The sequence below is a fragment of the Chiloscyllium plagiosum genome, unplaced genomic scaffold (assembly GCF_037043375.1).
Source record: "Chiloscyllium plagiosum isolate Xiang-an unplaced genomic scaffold, Cpla_swu_hap1 HiC_scaffold_16, whole genome shotgun sequence".
Taxonomy (NCBI): Eukaryota; Metazoa; Chordata; class Chondrichthyes; order Orectolobiformes; family Hemiscylliidae; genus Chiloscyllium; species Chiloscyllium plagiosum.
In genome coordinates this window covers 71,349,420-71,370,197 of record NW_028270154.1, presented here as the reverse complement: position 1 = coordinate 71,370,197, position 20,778 = coordinate 71,349,420, and positions in this window count along the sequence as shown.

Below are 20,778 nucleotides of genomic sequence, written 5' to 3'. Positions count from 1 at the left end.
TTTCCTGGAGTGCTTCACTGGGATAATAGCTCCAAATCACTTTTCCAGGAGTGCATCACTGTGATACTAATTCTAGAACACTTTTACTGGAGTGCTTCACTGTGATACTAACCCAAAAACACTTTTCCTGTAGTGCTTCACTGTGACACATAGCTCCAAAACACTTTTCCTGGAGTGCTTCACTGTGATACTAACCCTAAAACACTTTTCCTGGAGTGATTCACTGTGATACTAGCTCCAAAACACTATTCCTGGAATGTTTCACTGAGATACTAACCCTAAAATACTTTCCTGGAGTGCTTCACTGTGATACTAATTCCAGAACACTTTTCCTGGAGTGCTTCACTGTGATACCAACTCCAGAACACTCTTCCTGGAGTGCTTCACTTTGATACTAATTCCAGAACACTTTTCCTGGAGTGCTTCACTGTGATACTAACACTAAAATACTGTTCCTGGAGTGCTTCACTGTGATACTAACTCCAGAACACTTTTCCTGGAGTGCTTCACTGTGATACTAATTCCAAAACCCTTTTCCTGGAGTGCTTCACTGTGATACTAACGCCAAAATACTCTTCCTGGAGTGCCTCACTGCGATACTAGCTCCAAAACACTTTTCCTGGAGTGCATCACTGTGATACTAATTCCAGAACACTTTTCCTGGAGGGCATCACTGTGATACTAATTCCAGAACACTTTTCCTGGAGTGCGTCACTGTGACACCAACCCTAAAACACTTTTCGTAGAGTGCTTCACTGTGACACTAGCTCCAAAACACTTTTCCTGGAGTGCATCACTGTGATACTAATTCCAGAACACTTTTCCTTGAGTGCTTCACTGTGATACTAACGCCAAAATACACTTCTTGGAGTGCTTCACTGTGATACGAACTCCAGCACACCATTCCTGGAGTATTTCACTGTGATACTAACCCTAAAACAGTTTTCCTGGAGTGCTTCACTGTGATACTAACCCTAAAAAACTTTTCATGGAGTGCTTCACTGTGATACTAACTCCAAAACACTCTTCCTGGAGTGTTTTACTGTGATACTGACTCCAAAACACTGTTCCTGGAGTGAATCACTGTGATACTAACCCTAAAACACTTTTCCTGGAGTGCATTACTGTGATACTCATTCCAAAACACTTTTCCTGGAGTGCATCACTGTGATACTCATTCCAAAACACTTTTCCTGGAGTGCTTCACTGTGATACTAACCCAAAACACTTTTCCTGGAGTGCTTCACTGTGATACTAATACCAAAACACTCTTCCTGGAGTGCTTCACTGTGATACTAATTCGAGAACACTTTTCCTGGAGTGCTCCACTGTGATACTAACCCTAAAACACTTTTCCTGGAGTGATTCACTGTGATACTAACTCCAAAACACTCTTCCTGGAGTGCTTAACTGCGTTACTAACTCCAGAACACTTTTCCTGGAGTATTTCAATGTAATACTAACCCGAAAACACTTTTCCTGGAGTGCTTCACTGTGATACTAACCCTAAATCACTTTTCCTGGAGTGATTCACTGTGATACTAACTCTAAATCACTCTTCCTGGAGTGCTTAACTGCGTTACTTCCTCCAGAACACTTTTCCAGGAGTATTTCAATGTAATACTAACCCGAAAACACTTTTCCTGGAGTGCTTCACTGTGATACTAACCCAAAACACTTTTTCTGGAGTGCTTCACTGTGATACTAACTCCAAAACACTCTTCCTGGAGTGCTTCACTGTGATACTAACTCCAAAACACTTTTCCTGGAGTGCTTCACTGTGATACGAACTCCAGAATACTTTTCCTCGAGTGCTTCACTGTTACACTAGCTCCAAATTACTTTTCCCGGATGCTTCACTCTGATACTAGCTCCAAAACACTTTTCGTGGAGTGCATCACTGTGATACTAACACTAAAACACTTTTCCTGGAATGCATCACTGTGATACTAATTCCACAACACTTTTCCTGGAGTGCTTCACTGTGATACTCACGCCAAAATACTCTTACTGGAGTATTTCACTGTGATACCAACACCAGAACACTTATCCTGAAGTATTTCACTGTCATACTAACCCTAAAACACTGTTCCTGGAGTGCATCACTGTGATACTAACCCGAAAACACTTTTCCTGGAGTGCGTCACTGTGATTTTAACTCCAGAAGACTTTTCCTGGAGTGCTTCACAGCGATACTAGCTGCAAAACACTTTTCCTGGAGGGCATCACTGTGATACTAATTCCAGAACAATTTTCCTGGAGTGCGTCACTGTGATACTAACCCTAAAACACGTTTCCTGGAGTGCTTCACTATGATAGTAACCCTAAAACACTTTTCAAGGAGTGCGTCACTGTGATTTTAACTCCAAAACACTTTTCCTGGAGTGCTTCACTGCGATACTAGCTGCAAAACACTTTTCCTGGAGTGCATCACTGTGATACTAATTCCAGAACACTTTTCCTGGAGTGCGTCACTGTGATACTAACCTTAAAACACTTTTCCTTGAGTGCTTCACTGAGACATTTGCTCCAAAACACTTTTCCTGGAGTGCATCACTGTGATACTAATTCCAGAACACTCTTCCTGGAGTGCTTAACTGTGATACTAACTCCAGAACACTTTTCCTGGAGTATTTCACTGTAATACTAACCCGAAAACACTTTTCCTGGTGTGCTTCACTGTGATACTAACCCAAAACACCTTTCCTGGAGTGCTTCACTGTGATACTAACTCCAAAACACTCTTCCTGGAGTGCTTCACTGTGATATTAACTCCAAAACACTTTTCCTGGAGTGCTTCACTCTGATACTAACTCCAGAATACTTTTCCTGGAGTGCTTCACTGTCACACTAGCTCCAAAATACTTTTCCGGGATGCTTCACTGTGATACTAGCTCCAAAATACTTTTCCCGGATGCTTCACTTTGATACTCACTCCAAAACACTTTTCCCGGAGTGCTTCACTATGATACTAGCACCAAAACACTTTTCGTGGAGTGCATCACTGTGATACTAATTCCAGAACACTTTTCCTGGAGTGCGTCACTGCGATACTAACCCTAAAACACTTTTCCTTGAGTGCTTCACTGTGACATTTGCTCCAAAACACTTTTCCTGGAGTGCTTCACTGTGATACTAACTCCAAAACACTTTTCCTGGAGTGCTTCACTGTGATACTAACTCCAAAACACTTTTCCTGGAGTGCTTCACTGTTACACTAGCTCCAAATTACTTTTCCCGGAGTGCTTCACTGTGATACTAACCCTAAAACACTTTTCCTGGAGTGCTTCACTGAGATACGAACCCTAAAACACTTTTCCTTGAGTGCTTCACTGTCATACTAGCTCCAGAACACTTATCCTGGAGTGCTTCACTGTGATACTAACGCCAAAATACATTTCCTGGAGTGCTTCACTATGATACTAATTCCAGAACACTTTTCCTGGAGTGCTTTACTGTGATACTAACCCTAGAAGACTTTTCCTGGAGTGCGTCACTGTGATTTTAACTCCAGAACACTTGTCCTGGAGTGCTTCACTGCGATACTAGCTCCAAAACACTTTTCCTGGAGTGCATCACTGTGATACTAATTCCAGAACACTTTTCCTGGAGTGCTTCACTGTGATACTAACACTAAAATACTGTTCCTGGAGTGCTTCACTGTGATACTAACTCCAGAACACTTTTCCTGGAGTGCTTCACTGTGATACTAATTCCAAAACCCTTTTCCTGGAGTGCTTCACTGTGATACTAACGCCAAAATACTCTTCCTGGAGTGCCTCACTGCGATACTAGCTCCAAAACACTTTTCCTGGAGTGCATCACTGTGATACTAATTCCAGAACACTTTTCCTGGAGGGCATCACTGTGATACTAATTCCAGAACACTTTTCCTGGAGTGCGTCACTGTGACACCAACCCTAAAACACTTTTCGTAGAGTGCTTCACTGTGACACTAGCTCCAAAACACTTTTCCTGGAGTGCATCACTGTGATACTAATTCCAGAACACTTTTCCTTGAGTGCTTCACTGTGATACTAACGCCAAAATACACTTCTTGGAGTGCTTCACTGTGATACGAACTCCAGCACACCATTCCTGGAGTATTTCACTGTGATACTAACCCTAAAACAGTTTTCCTGGAGTGCTTCACTGTGATACTAACCCTAAAAAACTTTTCATGGAGTGCTTCACTGTGATACTAACTCCAAAACACTCTTCCTGGAGTGTTTTACTGTGATACTGACTCCAAAACACTGTTCCTGGAGTGCATCACTGTGATACTAACCCTAAAACACTTTTCCTGGAGTGCATTACTGTGATACTCATTCCAAAACACTTTTCCTGGAGTGCATCACTGTGATACTCATTCCAAAACACTTTTCCTGGAGTGCTTCACTGTGATACTAACCCAAAACACTTTTCCTGGAGTGCTTCACTGTGATACTAATACCAAAACACTCTTCCTGGAGTGCTTCACTGTGATACTAATTCGAGAACACTTTTCCTGGAGTGCTCCACTGTGATACTAACCCTAAAACACTTTTCCTGGAGTGATTCACTGTGATACTAACTCCAAAACACTCTTCCTGGAGTGCTTAACTGCGTTACTAACTCCAGAACACTTTTCCTGGAGTATTTCAATGTAATACTAACCCGAAAACACTTTTCCTGGAGTGCTTCACTGTGATACTAACCCTAAATCACTTTTCCTGGAGTGATTCACTGTGATACTAACTCCAAAACACTCTTCCTGGAGTGCTTAACTGCGTTACTTCCTCCAGAACACTTTTCCAGGAGTATTTCAATGTAATACTAACCCGAAAACACTTTTCCTGGAGTGCTTCACTGTGATACTAACCCAAAACACTTTTTCTGGAGTGCTTCACTGTGATACTAACTCCAAAACACTCTTCCTGGAGTGCTTCACTGTGATACTAACTCCAAAACACTCTTCCTGGAGTGCTTCACTGTGATACTAACTCCAAAACACGTTTCCCGGATGCTTCACTCTGATACTAGCTCCAAAACACTTTTCGTGGAGTGCATCACTGTGATACTAACACTAAAACACTTTTCCTGGAATGCATCACTGTGATACTAATTCCACAACACTTTTCCTGGAGTGCTTCACTGTGATACTCACGCCAAAATACTCTTACTGGAGTATTTCACTGTGATACCAACACCAGAACACTTATCCTGAAGTATTTCACTGTCATACTAACCCTAAAACACTGTTCCTGGAGTGCATCACTGTGATACTAACCCGAAAACACTTTTCCTGGAGTGCGTCACTGTGATTTTAACTCCAGAAGACTTTTCCTGGAGTGCTTCACAGCGATACTAGCTGCAAAACACTTTTCCTGGAGGGCATCACTGTGATACTAATTCCAGAACAATTTTCCTGGAGTGCGTCACTGTGATACTAACCCTAAAACACGTTTCCTGGAGTGCTTCACTATGATAGTAACCCTAAAACACTTTTCAAGGAGTGCGTCACTGTGATTTTAACTCCAAAACACTTTTCCTGGAGTGCTTCACTGCGATACTAGCTGCAAAACACTTTTCCTGGAGTGCATCACTGTGATACTAATTCCAGAACACTTTTCCTGGAGTGCGTCACTGTGATACTAACCTTAAAACACTTTTCCTTGAGTGCTTCACTGAGACATTTGCTCCAAAACACTTTTCCTGGAGTGCATCACTGTGATACTAATTCCAGAACACTCTTCCTGGAGTGCTTAACTGTGATACTAACTCCAGAACACTTTTCCTGGAGTATTTCACTGTAATACTAACCCGAAAACACTTTTCCTGGTGTGCTTCACTGTGATACTAACCCAAAACACCTTTCCTGGAGTGCTTCACTGTGATACTAACTCCAAAACACTCTTCCTGGAGTGCTTCACTGTGATATTAACTCCAAAACACTTTTCCTGGAGTGCTTCACTCTGATACTAACTCCAGAATACTTTTCCTGGAGTGCTTCACTGTCACACTAGCTCCAAAATACTTTTCCGGGATGCTTCACTGTGATACTAGCTCCAAAATACTTTTCCCGGATGCTTCACTTTGATACTCACTCCAAAACACTTTTCCCGGAGTGCTTCACTATGATACTAGCACCAAAACACTTTTCGTGGAGTGCATCACTGTGATACTAATTCCAGAACACTTTTCCTGGAGTGCGTCACTGCGATACTAACCCTAAAACACTTTTCCTTGAGTGCTTCACTGTGACATTTGCTCCAAAACACTTTTCCTGGAGTGCTTCACTGTGATACTAACTCCAAAACACTTTTCCTGGAGTGCTTCACTGTGATACTAACTCCAAAACACTTTTCCTGGAGTGCTTCACTGTTACACTAGCTCCAAATTACTTTTCCCGGAGTGCTTCACTGTGATACTAACCCTAAAACACTTTTCCTGGAGTGCTTCACTGAGATACGAACCCTAAAACACTTTTCCTTGAGTGCTTCACTGTCATACTAGCTCCAGAACACTTATCCTGGAGTGCTTCACTGTGATACTAACGCCAAAATACATTTCCTGGAGTGCTTCACTATGATACTAATTCCAGAACACTTTTCCTGGAGTGCTTTACTGTGATACTAACCCTAGAAGACTTTTCCTGGAGTGCGTCACTGTGATTTTAACTCCAGAACACTTGTCCTGGAGTGCTTCACTGCGATACTAGCTCCAAAACACTTTTCCTGGAGTGCATCACTGTGATACTAATTCCAGAACACTTTTCCTGGAGTGCTTCACTGTGATACTAACACTAAAATACTGTTCCTGGAGTGCTTCACTGTGATACTAACTCCAGAACACTTTTCCTGGAGTGCTTCACTGTGATACTAATTCCAAAACCCTTTTCCTGGAGTGCTTCACTGTGATACTAACGCCAAAATACTCTTCCTGGAGTGCCTCACTGCGATACTAGCTCCAAAACACTTTTCCTGGAGTGCATCACTGTGATACTAATTCCAGAACACTTTTCCTGGAGGGCATCACTGTGATACTAATTCCAGAACACTTTTCCTGGAGTGCGTCACTGTGACACCAACCCTAAAACACTTTTCGTAGAGTGCTTCACTGTGACACTAGCTCCAAAACACTTTTCCTGGAGTGCATCACTGTGATACTAATTCCAGAACACTTTTCCTTGAGTGCTTCACTGTGATACTAACGCCAAAATACACTTCTTGGAGTGCTTCACTGTGATACGAACTCCAGCACACCATTCCTGGAGTATTTCACTGTGATACTAACCCTAAAACAGTTTTCCTGGAGTGCTTCACTGTGATACTAACCCTAAAAAACTTTTCATGGAGTGCTTCACTGTGATACTAACTCCAAAACACTCTTCCTGGAGTGTTTTACTGTGATACTGACTCCAAAACACTGTTCCTGGAGTGCATCACTGTGATACTAACCCTAAAACACTTTTCCTGGAGTGCATTACTGTGATACTCATTCCAAAACACTTTTCCTGGAGTGCATCACTGTGATACTCATTCCAAAACACTTTTCCTGGAGTGCTTCACTGTCATACTAACCCAAAACACTTTTCCTGGAGTGCTTCACTGTGATACTAATACCAAAACACTCTTCCTGGAGTGCTTCACTGTGATACTAATTCGAGAACACTTTTCCTGGAGTGCTCCACTGTGATACTAACCCTAAAACACTTTTCCTGGAGTGATTCACTGTGATACTAACTCCAAAACACTCTTCCTGGAGTGCTTAACTGCGTTACTAACTCCAGAACACTTTTCCTGGAGTATTTCAATGTAATACTAACCCGAAAACACTTTTCCTGGAGTGCTTCACTGTGATACTAACCCTAAATCACTTTTCCTGGAGTGATTCACTGTGATACTAACTCCAAAACACTCTTCCTGGAGTGCTTAACTGCGTTACTTCCTCCAGAACACTTTTCCAGGAGTATTTCAATGTAATACCAACCCGAAAACACTTTTCCTGGAGTGCTTCACTGTGATACTAACCCAAAACACTTTTTCTGGAGTGCTTCACTGTGATACTAACTCCAAAACACTCTTCCTGGAGTGCTTCACTGTGATACTAACTCCAAAACACTCTTCCTGGAGTGCTTCACTGTGATACTAACTCCAAAACACGTTTCCCGGATGCTTCACTCTGATACTAGCTCCAAAACACTTTTCGTGGAGTGCATCACTGTGATACTAACACTAAAACACTTTTCCTGGAATGCATCACTGTGATACTAATTCCACAACACTTTTCCTGGAGTGCTTCACTGTGATACTCACGCCAAAATACTCTTACTGGAGTATTTCACTGTGATACCAACACCAGAACACTTATCCTGAAGTATTTCACTGTCATACTAACCCTAAAACACTGTTCCTGGAGTGCATCACTGTGATACTAACCCGAAAACACTTTTCCTGGAGTGCGTCACTGTGATTTTAACTCCAGAAGACTTTTCCTGGAGTGCTTCACAGCGATACTAGCTGCAAAACACTTTTCCTGGAGGGCATCACTGTGATACTAATTCCAGAACAATTTTCCTGGAGTGCGTCACTGTGATACTAACCCTAAAACACGTTTCCTGGAGTGCTTCACTATGATAGTAACCCTAAAACACTTTTCAAGGAGTGCGTCACTGTGATTTTAACTCCAAAACACTTTTCCTGGAGTGCTTCACTGCGATACTAGCTGCAAAACACTTTTCCTGGAGTGCATCACTGTGATACTAATTCCAGAACACTTTTCCTGGAGTGCGTCACTGTGATACTAACCTTAAAACACTTTTCCTTGAGTGCTTCACTGAGACATTTGCTCCAAAACACTTTTCCTGGAGTGCATCACTGTGATACTAATTCCAGAACACTCTTCCTGGAGTGCTTAACTGTGATACTAACTCCAGAACACTTTTCCTGGAGTATTTCACTGTAATACTAACCCGAAAACACTTTTCCTGGTGTGCTTCACTGTGATACTAACCCAAAACACCTTTCCTGGAGTGCTTCACTGTGATACTAACTCCAAAACACTCTTCCTGGAGTGCTTCACTGTGATATTAACTCCAAAACACTTTTCCTGGAGTGCTTCACTCTGATACTAACTCCAGAATACTTTTCCTGGAGTGCTTCACTGTCACACTAGCTCCAAAATACTTTTCCGGGATGCTTCACTGTGATACTAGCTCCAAAATACTTTTCCCGGATGCTTCACTTTGATACTCACTCCAAAACACTTTTCCCGGAGTGCTTCACTATGATACTAGCACCAAAACACTTTTCGTGGAGTGCATCACTGTGATACTAATTCCAGAACACTTTTCCTGGAGTGCGTCACTGCGATACTAACCCTAAAACACTTTTCCTTGAGTGCTTCACTGTGACATTTGCTCCAAAACACTTTTCCTGGAGTGCTTCACTGTGATACTAACTCCAAAACACTTTTCCTGGAGTGCTTCACTGTGATACTAACTCCAAAACACTTTTCCTGGAGTGCTTCACTGTTACACTAGCTCCAAATTACTTTTCCCGGAGTGCTTCACTGTGATACTAACCCTAAAACACTTTTCCTGGAGTGCTTCACTGAGATACGAACCCTAAAACACTTTTCCTTGAGTGCTTCACTGTCATACTAGCTCCAGAACACTTATCCTGGAGTGCTTCACTGTGATACTAACGCCAAAATACATTTCCTGGAGTGCTTCACTATGATACTAATTCCAGAACACTTTTCCTGGAGTGCTTTACTGTGATACTAACCCTAGAAGACTTTTCCTGGAGTGCGTCACTGTGATTTTAACTCCAGAACACTTGTCCTGGAGTGCTTCACTGCGATACTAGCTCCAAAACACTTTTCCTGGAGTGCATCACTGTGATACTAATTCCAGAACACTTTTCCTGGAGTGCATCACTGTGATACTAATTCCAGAACACTTTGCCTGGAGTGCGTCACTGTGACACCAACCCTAAAACACTTTTCGTAGAGTGCTTTACTGTGACACTAGCTCCAAAACACTTTTCCTGGAGTGCATCACTGTGATACTAATTCCAGAACACTTTTCCTTGAGTGCTTTACTGCGATACTAACGCCAAAATACTCTTCTTGGAGTGCTTCACTATGATACTAAATCGAGGACACCATTCCTGGAGTATTTCACTGTGATACGAACCCTAAAACAATTTTCCTGGAGTGCTTCACTGTGGTCCTAACCCAAAAATACTTTTCCTGGAGTGCTTCACTGGGATACTAGCTCCAAAACACTTTTCCTGGAGTGCTTCACTGTGATACTAATTCCAGAACACTTTTCCTGGAGTGCTTCACTGTGATACTAACGCCAAAATACTCTTCCTGGAGTGCTTCATTGTGATACTAACTCCAGAACACTTTTCCAGGAGTATTTCACTGTGATACTAGCTCTAAATCACTTTTCCAGGAGTGCATCACTGTGATACTAATTCTAGAACACTTTTACTGGAGTGCTTCACTGTGATACGAACCCTAAAACACTTTTCCTGGAGTGCGTCACTGTGATTTTAACTCCAGAACACTTTTCCTGGAGCGTTTTACTTGAGACTAACTCCAAAACACTTTTCCTGGAGTGCATCACTGTGATACTAATTCCAAAACACTTTTCCTGGAGTGCATCACTGTGATACTAATTCCAAAACACTTTTCCAGGAGTGCTTCACTGTGATACTAATTCCAAAACATTTTCCCGAAATGATTCTCTGTGATACTAACTCCAGAATACTTTTCCTGGAGTGCTTCACTGTGATACTAGCTCCTAAACACTTTTCCTGGAGTGCATCACTGTGATACTAATTCCAAAACATTTTTCCCGAAATGCTTCTCTGTGATACTAACTCCAGAATACTTTTCCTCGAGTGCTTCACTGTGATACTAGCTCCAAAACACACTTCCTGGAGTGTTTCACTATGATACTAACCCAATAAGACTTTTCCTGGAGTGCTTCACTATGATACTAACCCTATAACACTTTTCCTGGAGTGCTTCACTGTGATACTACCCCTATTACACTTTTCCTGGAGTGTTTTACTGTGCGTCTGACTCCAGAACAATTTTCCTGGAGTGCATCACTGTGATACTAACCCTAAAAGACTTTTTCTGGAGTGCTTCACTGTGATACTAACCCTGAAACACTTTCCCTTGAGTGCTTCACTGTGATACGAGCTCCAAAACACTTTTCCTGGAGTGCATCACTGTGATACTAACCCTAAAACACTTTTCCTGGAGTGTTTACTGAGATACTAAGCCTAAAAGAATTTTCCTTGAGTGCTTCACTGTGATACTAGCTCCAAAACACTATTCCTGGAGTGTTTCACTGAGTTACTAACCCTATAACACTTTTCCTGGAGTGCTTCACTATGATACTAACCCTATAACACTTTTCCTGGAGTGCTTCACTGTGATTCTCCCACTATTACACTATTCCTGGACTGTTTTACTGTGAGTCTGACTCCAGAACAATTTCCCTTGAGTGCTTCACTGTGATACTAGCTCCAAAACACTTTTCCTGGAGTGCATCACTGTGATACTAACCCTAAAACACTTTTCCTGGAGTGTTTAATGAGATACTAAACCTAAAATAATTTTCCTTGAGTGCTTCACTGTGATACTAGCTCCAAAACACTATTCCTGGAGTGTATCACTGAGATACTAACCCTAAAACACTTTCCCTCGAGTGCTTCACTGTGATACTAATTCCAGAACACTTTTCCTGGAGTGCTTCACTGTGATACTAACTCCAGAACACTCTTCCTGGAGTGCTTCACTGTGATACTAATTCCAGAACACTTTTCCTGGAGTGCTTCACTGTGATACTAATTCCAGAACACTTTTCCTGGAGTGCTTCACTGTGATACTAACACCAAAATACTCTTCCTGGAGTGCTTCACTGCGATACTAGCTCCAAAACACTTTTCCTGGAGTGCATCACTGTGATACTAATTCCAGAACACTTTTCCTGGAGTGCGTCACTGTGACACTAACCCTAAAACACTTTTCGTAGAGTGCTTCACTGTGACACTAGCTCCAAAACACTTTTCCTGGAGTGCATCACTGTGATACGAATTCCAGAACACTTTTCCTGGAGTGCATCACTGTGATACTAATTCCAGAACACTTTTCCTGGAGTGCGTCACTGTGACACTAACCCTAAAACACTTTTCCTGGAGTGCATCACTGTGATACTAATTCCAGAACAATTTTCCTGGAGTGCTTCACTGTGATACTAACCCTAAAACACTTTTCCTGGAGTGCGTCACTGTGATTTTAACTCCAGAACACTTTTCCTGGAGTGTTTTCCTTGAGACTAACTCCAGAACATTTTTCCTGGAGTGCTTCACTGTGATTACTAACTCCAGAACACTTTTCCTGGAGTGCTTCACTGTAATACTAACCCGAAAACACTTTTCCTGGAGTGCTTCACTGTGATACTAATTCCAAAACATTTTTCCCGAAATGCTTCACTGTGATACTAACTCCAGAATACTTTTCCGAAAGTGCTTCACTGTGATACTAACCCAAAAACACTTTTCCTGGAGTGCTTCACTGTGATACTAACCCAAAAATACTTTTCCTGGACTGCTTCACTGTGATACTAACCCAAAAACACTTTTCCTGGAGTGCTTCACTGTGATGCTAACCCTGAACCACTTTTCCAGGAGTTCTTCACTGTGATACTACCCCGATAACACTTTTCCTGGCGTGTTTTACTGTGAGTCTGACTCCAGAACAATTTTCCTGGAGTGCTTCACTGTGATACTAGCTCCAAAACACTTTTCCTGGAGTGCATCACTGTGATACTAACCCTAAAACACTTTCCTGGAGTGCATCACTGTGATATTAATTCCAGAACACTTTCCCTGGAGTGCTTCACTGTGATACTAGCTCCAAAGCAATTTTCCTGGAGTGCTTCACTGTGATATTAACTCCAAAACATTCTGCCCGGAGTGCATCCCAGCGATACTAACCCAAAAACACTTTTCCTGGAGTGCTTCACTGCGATACTAGCTCCAAAACACTTTTCCTGGAGTGCATCACTGTGATACTAATTCCAGAACACTTTTCCTTGAGTGCTTCACTGTGATACTAACGCCAAAATACTCTTCCTGGAGTGCTTCACTGTGATACTAACCCTAAAACAGTTTTCCTGGAGTGCTTCACTGTGATACTAACCCTAAAAGACTTTTCTTTGAGTGCTTCACTGTGGTACTAACCCAAAAATAGTTTTCCTGGAGTGCTTCACTGGGATAATAGCTCCAAAACACTTTTCCTGGAGTGCTTCACTGTGATACTAATTCCAGAACACTTTTCCTGGAGTGCTTCACTGTGATACTAACGCCAAAATACTCTTCCTGGAGTGCTTCACTGTGATACTAACTCCAGAACACTTTTCCAGGAGTATTTCACTGTAATACTAACCCGAAAACACTTTTCCTGGAGTGCTTCACTGTGATACTAATTCCAAAACACTTTTCCCGAAATGCTTCACTGTGATACTAACTCCAGAATATCTTTCCTAGAGTGCTTCACTGTGATACTCACCCAAAAACACTTTTCCTGGAGTGCTTCACTGTGATACTAACCCAAAAACAGTTTTCCTGGAGTGCTTCACTGTGATACTAGCTGCAGAACACAGTTCCTGGATTATTTCACTCTGATACTAACCCTAAAACACTTTTCCTGGAGTGCTTCCCTGTGATACTCGCTCCAAAACACTTTTCCTGGAGTGCATCACTGTGATACTAACACTAAAACACTTTTCCTGGAGTGCTTCACTGTGATACTAACTCCAAAACACTCTTCCTGGAGTGCTTTACTGTGATACTAACTCCAAAACACTCTTCCTGGAGTGCTTCACTGTGATACTAACTCCAAAACACTCTTCCTGGCGTGCTTCACTGTGATACTAACGCCAAAATACTCTTCCTGGAGTGCTTCACTGTGATACTAACTCCAGAACACTTTTCCAGGAGTATTTCACTGTAATACTAACCCGAAAACACTTTTCCTGGAGTGCTTCACTGTGATACTAATTCCAAAACACTTTTCCCGAAATGCTTCACTGTGATACTAACTCCAGAATATCTTTCCTAGAGTGCTTCACTGTGATACTCACCCAAAAACACTTTTCCTGGAGTGCTTCACTGTGATACTAACCCAAAAACAGTTTTCCTGGAGTGCTTCACTGTGATACTAGCTGCAGAACACTGTTCCTGTATTATTTCACTCTGATACTAACCCTAAAACACTTTTCCTGGAGTGCTTCCCTGTGATACTCGCTCCAAAACACTTTTCCTGGAGTGCATCACTGTGATACTAACACTAAAACACTTTTCCTGGAGTGCTTCACTGTGATACTAACTCCAAAACACTCTTCCTGGAGTGCTTTACTGTGATACTAACTCCAAAACACTCTTCCTGGAGTGCTTCACTGTGATACTAACTCCAAAACACTCTTCCTGGAGTGTTTTACTGTGATACTAACTCCAAAATACTCTTCCTGGAGTGTTTTACTATGATACTGACTCCAAAACACTTTTCCATGATTGCGGCCCTGTGATACTAGCCCCAAAACACTTTTCCTGTAGTGCATCACTGTGATACTAACTCCAGAACACTGTTCCGGGAGAATTTCACTGTAATACTAACCCGAAAACACTTTTCCTGGAGTGCTTCACTGTGATACTAATTCCAAAACACTTTTCCCGAAATACTTCACTGTGATACTAACTCCAGAATACTTTTCCGAAAGTGCTTCACTGTGATACTCACCCAAAAACACTTTTCCTGGAGTGCTTCACTGTGATACTAACCCAAAAACACTTTTCCTGGAGTGCTTCACTGTGATACTAACCCAAAAACAATTTTCCTGGAGTGCTTCACAGTGATGCTAACCCTGAACCACTTTTCCAGGAGTTCTTCACTGTGATACTACCCCGATAACACTTTTCCTGGCGTGTTTTACTGTGAGTCTGACTCCAGAACAATTTTCCTGGAGTGCTTCACTGTGATACTAGCTCCAAAACACTTTTCCTGGAGTGCATCACTGTGATACTAATTCCAGAACACTTTTCCTGGAGTGCTTCACTGTGATACTAACTCCAAAACACTGTTCCGGGAGTATTTCACTGTAATACTAACCCGAAAACACTTTTCCTGGAGTGCTTCACTGTGATACTAATTCCAAAACACTTTTCCCGAAATACTTCACTGTGATACTAACTCCAGAATACTTTTCCGAAAGTGCTTCACTGTGATACTAACCCAAAAACACTTTTCCTGGAGTGCTTCACTGTGATACTAACCCAAAAACACTTTTCCTGTAGTGCTTCACTGTGATACTAACCCAAAAACAATTTTCCTGGAGTGCATCACTGTGATGCTAACCCTGAACCACTTTTCCAGGAGTTCTTCACTGTGATACTACCCCGATAACACTTTTCCTGGCGTGTTTTACTGTGAGTCTGACTCCAGAACCATTTTCCTGGAGTGCTTCACTGTGATACTAGCTCCAAAACACTTTTCCTGGAGTGCATCACTGTGATACTAACCCTAAAACACTTTTCCTGGAGTGCATCACTGTGATATTAATTCCAGAACACTTTTCCTGGAGTGCTTCACTGTGATACTAGCTCCAAAGCAATTTTCCTGGAGTGCTTCACTGTGATATTAACTCCAAAACATTCTGCCTGGAGTGCATCCCAGCGATACTAACCCTAAAACACTTTTCCTTGAGTGCTTCACTGTGACACTTGCTCCAAAACACTTTTCCTGGAGTGCATCACTGTCATACTAATTCCAGAACAGTTTTCCTGGAGTGCATCACTGTGATACTAACTGCAGAACACTTTTCCTGGATTATTTCACTGTGATACTAACCCAAAAACACTTTTCCTGGAGTGCTTCACTGTGATACTAACCCAAAAACACTTTTCCTGGAGTGCATCACTGTGATACTAACCAAAAAACACTTTTTCTGGAGTGCTTCACTGTGATACGAGCTCCAAAACACTTTTCCTGGAGTGCATCACTGTGATGCTAACCCTGAACCACATTTCCAGGAGTTCTTCACTGTGATACTACCCCTATAACACTTTTCCTGGAGTGTTTTACTGTGAGTCTTACTCCAGAACAATTTTCCTGGAGTGCTTCACAGTGATACGAGCGCCAAAACACTTTTCCTGGAGGGCATCACTGTGATACGAACCCTAAAACACTTTTCCTAGAGTGCATCACTGTGATACTAATTCCAGAACACTTTTCCTGGATTGTTTCACTGTGATACTAACCCTAAAACACTTTTCCTTGATAGCTTCACTGTGACACTTGCTCCAAAGCACTTTTCCTGGAGTGCATCACTGTGATACTAATTCCAGAACACTTTTCCTGGAGTGCATCACTGTGATACCAACGCCAAAATACTCTTCCTGGAGTGCTTCACAGTGATGCTAACTGCAGAACACTTTTCCTGGAGTATTTCACTGTGATATGAACACAAAAACACTTATCCTGGAGTGCTTCCCTGTGATACTAGCTACAAAAAACTTTTCCTGGAGTGCATCACTGTGATACTAATTCCAGAACACTTTTCCTGGAGTGCATCAATGTCATACTAATTCCAGAACACTTTTCCTGGAGTGCATCACTGTGATACTAATTCCAGAACACTTTTCCTGGAGTGCTTCACTGTGATACTAACTCCAGAACACTTTTCTGGGAGTATTTCACTGTAATACAAACCCGAAAACACTTTTCCTGGACTGCTTCACTGTGACACTTGCTCCAAAACACTTTTCCTGGAGTGCATCACTGTCATACTAATTCCAGAACAGTTTTCCTGGAGTGCATCACTGTGATACTAACTGCAGAACACTTTTCCTGGATTATTTCACTGTGATACTAACCCTAAAACACTCTTCCTGGAGTGCATCACAGTGATACTACCCTAAAACACTTTTCCTGGAGTGCTTCACTGTGACACTAACTCCAAAACACTCTTCCTGGAGTGTTTTACTGTGATACTGAGTCCAAAGCACTCTTCCTGGAGTGCATCACTGTAATACTAACCCTAAAACATTTTTCCTGGAGTGCGTCACTGTGATACTAACCCTAAAACACTTTTCCTGGAGTGCATCACTGTGATACTAATTCCAGAACACTTTTTCTGGAGTGATTCACTGTGATACTAAACCTAAAAAACTTTTCATGGAGTGCTTCACTGTGATACTAACTCCAAAACACTCTTTCTGGAGTGTTTTACTGTGATACTGACTCCAAAACACTCTTCCTGGAGTGCATCACTGTGATACTAACCCTAAAACACTTTTCCTGGAGTGCTTCACTGTGATACTAACTCCAAAACACTCTTCCTGGAGTGTTTTACTGTGATACTGACTCCAAAACACTTTTCCTGGAGAGCTTCACTGTGATAATAACCCTAAAACACTTTTCCTGGAGTGCTGCACTGTGACACTAACTACAAAACACTCTTCCTGGTGTGTTTCACTTTGATACGAACACTAAATCACTTTTCCTGGAGTGCTTCACTGTGATACTAACCCTAAAACACTTTTCCTGGAGTGCTTCTTTGTGATACTAACCCTAAATCACATTTCCTGGAGTGCTTCACCATGATACTAACCCCAAAACACATTTCCTGGAGTGCTTCACTGTGAGAGTAACCAGAAAACGCTTTTCCTGGAGTGCTTCACTGTGATACGAACTCCAAAACACTCTTCCTGGAGTGCTTCACTGTGATACTAACTCCAAAACACTCTTCCTGCAGTGCATCACTGTGATACTAGCTCCAAAACACTTTTCCTGGAGTGCATCACTGTGATCCTAATTCCAGAACACTTTTCCTGGAGTGATTCACTGTGATACGAACTCAAAAACAATTTTCCTGGAGTGCTTCACTGTGATACTAACTCCAAAACACCTTTCCTGGAGTGCTTCACTGTGATACTAACTCCAAAACACTCTTCCTGGAGTGCATCATTGTGATACTATTTGCAGAACACTTTTCCTGGAGTGCTTCCCTGTGATACTAACCCTAAAACCTTTCTGAGAGTGCTTCACTGTGATAAAAACTCCAAAACACTTTACCTGGAGTGCATCACTGTGATACTAATTCCAGAACACTTTTCCTGAAGTGCTTCACTGTGAGACAAACTCCAAAACACTTCTCCTGGAGTGCTTCACTGTGATACTAGCTCCAAAACACTTTTCCTGGAGTGCTTCACTGTGATACTAATTCCAAAACACTTTTCCCGAAATACTTCACTGTGATACTAACTCCAGAATACTTTTCCGAAAGTGCTTCACTGTGATACTAACCCAAAAACACTTTTCCTGTAGTGCTTCACTGTGATACTAACCCAAATACAATTTTCCTGGAGTGCTTCACTGTGATGCTAACCCTGAACCACTTTTCCAGGAGTTCTTCACTGTGATACTACCCCGATAACACTTTTCCTGGCGTGTTTTACTGTGAGTCTGACTCCAGAACAATTTTCCTGGAGTGCTTCACTGTGATACTAGCTCCAAAACACTTTTCCTGGAGTGCATCACTGTGATACTAACCCTAAAACACTTTTCCCGGAGTGCTTCACTGTGATACTAGCTCCAAAACACTTTTCGTGGAGTGCATCACTGTGATACTATTTCCTGGAGTGCTTCACTGTGATACTAACCCTAAAACACTTTTCCTTGAGTGCTTCACTGTGATACTAACCCTAAAACACTTTTCCAGGAGTGCGTCACTGTGATTTTAACTCCAAAACACTTTTCCTGGAGTGCTTCACTGCGATACTAGCTGCAAAACACTTTTCCTGGAGTGCATCACTGAAATACTAATTCCAGAACACTTTTCCTGGAGTGCGACACTGTGATACTAACCCTAAACCACTTTTCCTTGAGTGCTTCACTGTGACATTTGCTCCAAAACACTTTTCCTGGAGTGCATCACTGTGATACTAATTCCAGAACGCTTTTCCTGGAGTACTTCACTGTGATACTAACCCTAAAACACTTTTCCTGGAGTGCTTCACTGTGATACTAACTCCAAAACACTCTTCCTGGAGTGCTTCACTGTGATACTAACTCCAAAACACTCTTCCTGGAGTGCTTCACTGTGATACTAACGGCAGAACACTCTTCCTGGAGTATTTCTCTGTGATACTAACCCTAAAACACTTTTCCTGGAGTGCTTCCCTGTGATACTAACCCTAAAACACTCTTCCTGGAGTGCATCACAGTGATACTACCCTAAAACACTTTTCCTGGAGTGCTTCACTGTGACACTAACTCCAAAACACTCTTCCTGGAGTGTTTTACTGTGATACTGAGTCCAAAGCACTCTTCCTGGAGTGCATCACTGTAATATTAACCCTAAAACACTTTTCCTGGAGTGCGTCACTGTGATACTAACCCTAAAACACTTTTCCTGGAGTGCATCACTGTGATACTAATTCCAGAACACTTTTTCTGGAGTGATTCACTGTGATACTAAACCTAAAAAACTTTTCATGGAGTGCTTCACTGTGATACTAACTCCAAAACACTCTTTCTTAGGCTGTTTTACTGTGATACTGACTCCAAAACACTCTTCCTGGAGTGCATCACTGTGATACTAACCCTAAAACACTTTTCCTGGAGTGCTTCACTGTGATACTAACTCCAAAACACTCTTCCTGGAGTGTTTTACTGTGATACTGACTCCAAAACACTTTTCCTGGAGAGCTTCACTGTGATAATAACCCTAAAACACTTTTCCTGGAGTGCTGCACTGTGACACTAACTACAAAACACTCTTCCTGGTGTGTTTCACTTTGATACGAACACTAAATCACTTTTCCTGGAGTGCTTCACTGTGATACTAACCCTAAAACACTTTTCCTGGAGTGCTTCTTTGTGATACTAACCCTAAATCACATTTCCTGGAGTGCTTCACCATGATACTAACCCCAAAACACATTTCCTGGAGTGCTTCACTGTGAGAGTAACCAGAAAACGCTTTTCCTGGAGTGCTTCACTGTGATACGAACTCCAAAACACTCTTCCTGGAGTGCTTCACTGTGATACTAACTCCAAAACACTCTTCCTGCAGTGCATCACTGTGATACTAGCTCCAAAACACTTTTCCTGGAGTGCATCACTGTGATACTAATTCCAGAACACTTTTCCTGGGGTGATTCACTGTGATACGAACTCAAAAACAATTTTCCTGGAGTGCTTCACTGTGATACTAACTCCAAAACACCTTTCCTGGAGTGCTTCACTGTGATACTAACTCCAAAACACTCTTCCAGGATTACATCATTGTGATACTATTTGCAGAACACTTTTCCTGGAGTGCTTCCCTGTGATACTAACCCTAAAACCTTTCTGAGAGTGCTTCACTGTGATATAAACTCCAAAACACTTTACCTGGAGTGCATCACTGTGATACTAATTCCAGAACACTGTTCCTGAAGTGCTTCACTGTGAGACAAACTCCAAAACACTTCTCCTGGAGTGCTTCACTGTGATACTAGCTCCAAAACACTTTTCCTGGAGTGCTTCACTGTGATACTAATTCCAAAACACTTTTCCCGAAATATTTCACTGTGATACTAACTCCAGAATACTTTTCCGAAAGTGCTTCACTGTGATACTAACCCAAAAACACTTTTCCTGTAGTGCTTCACTGTGATACTAACCCAAAAACAATTTTCCTGGAGTGCTTCACTGTGATGCTAACCC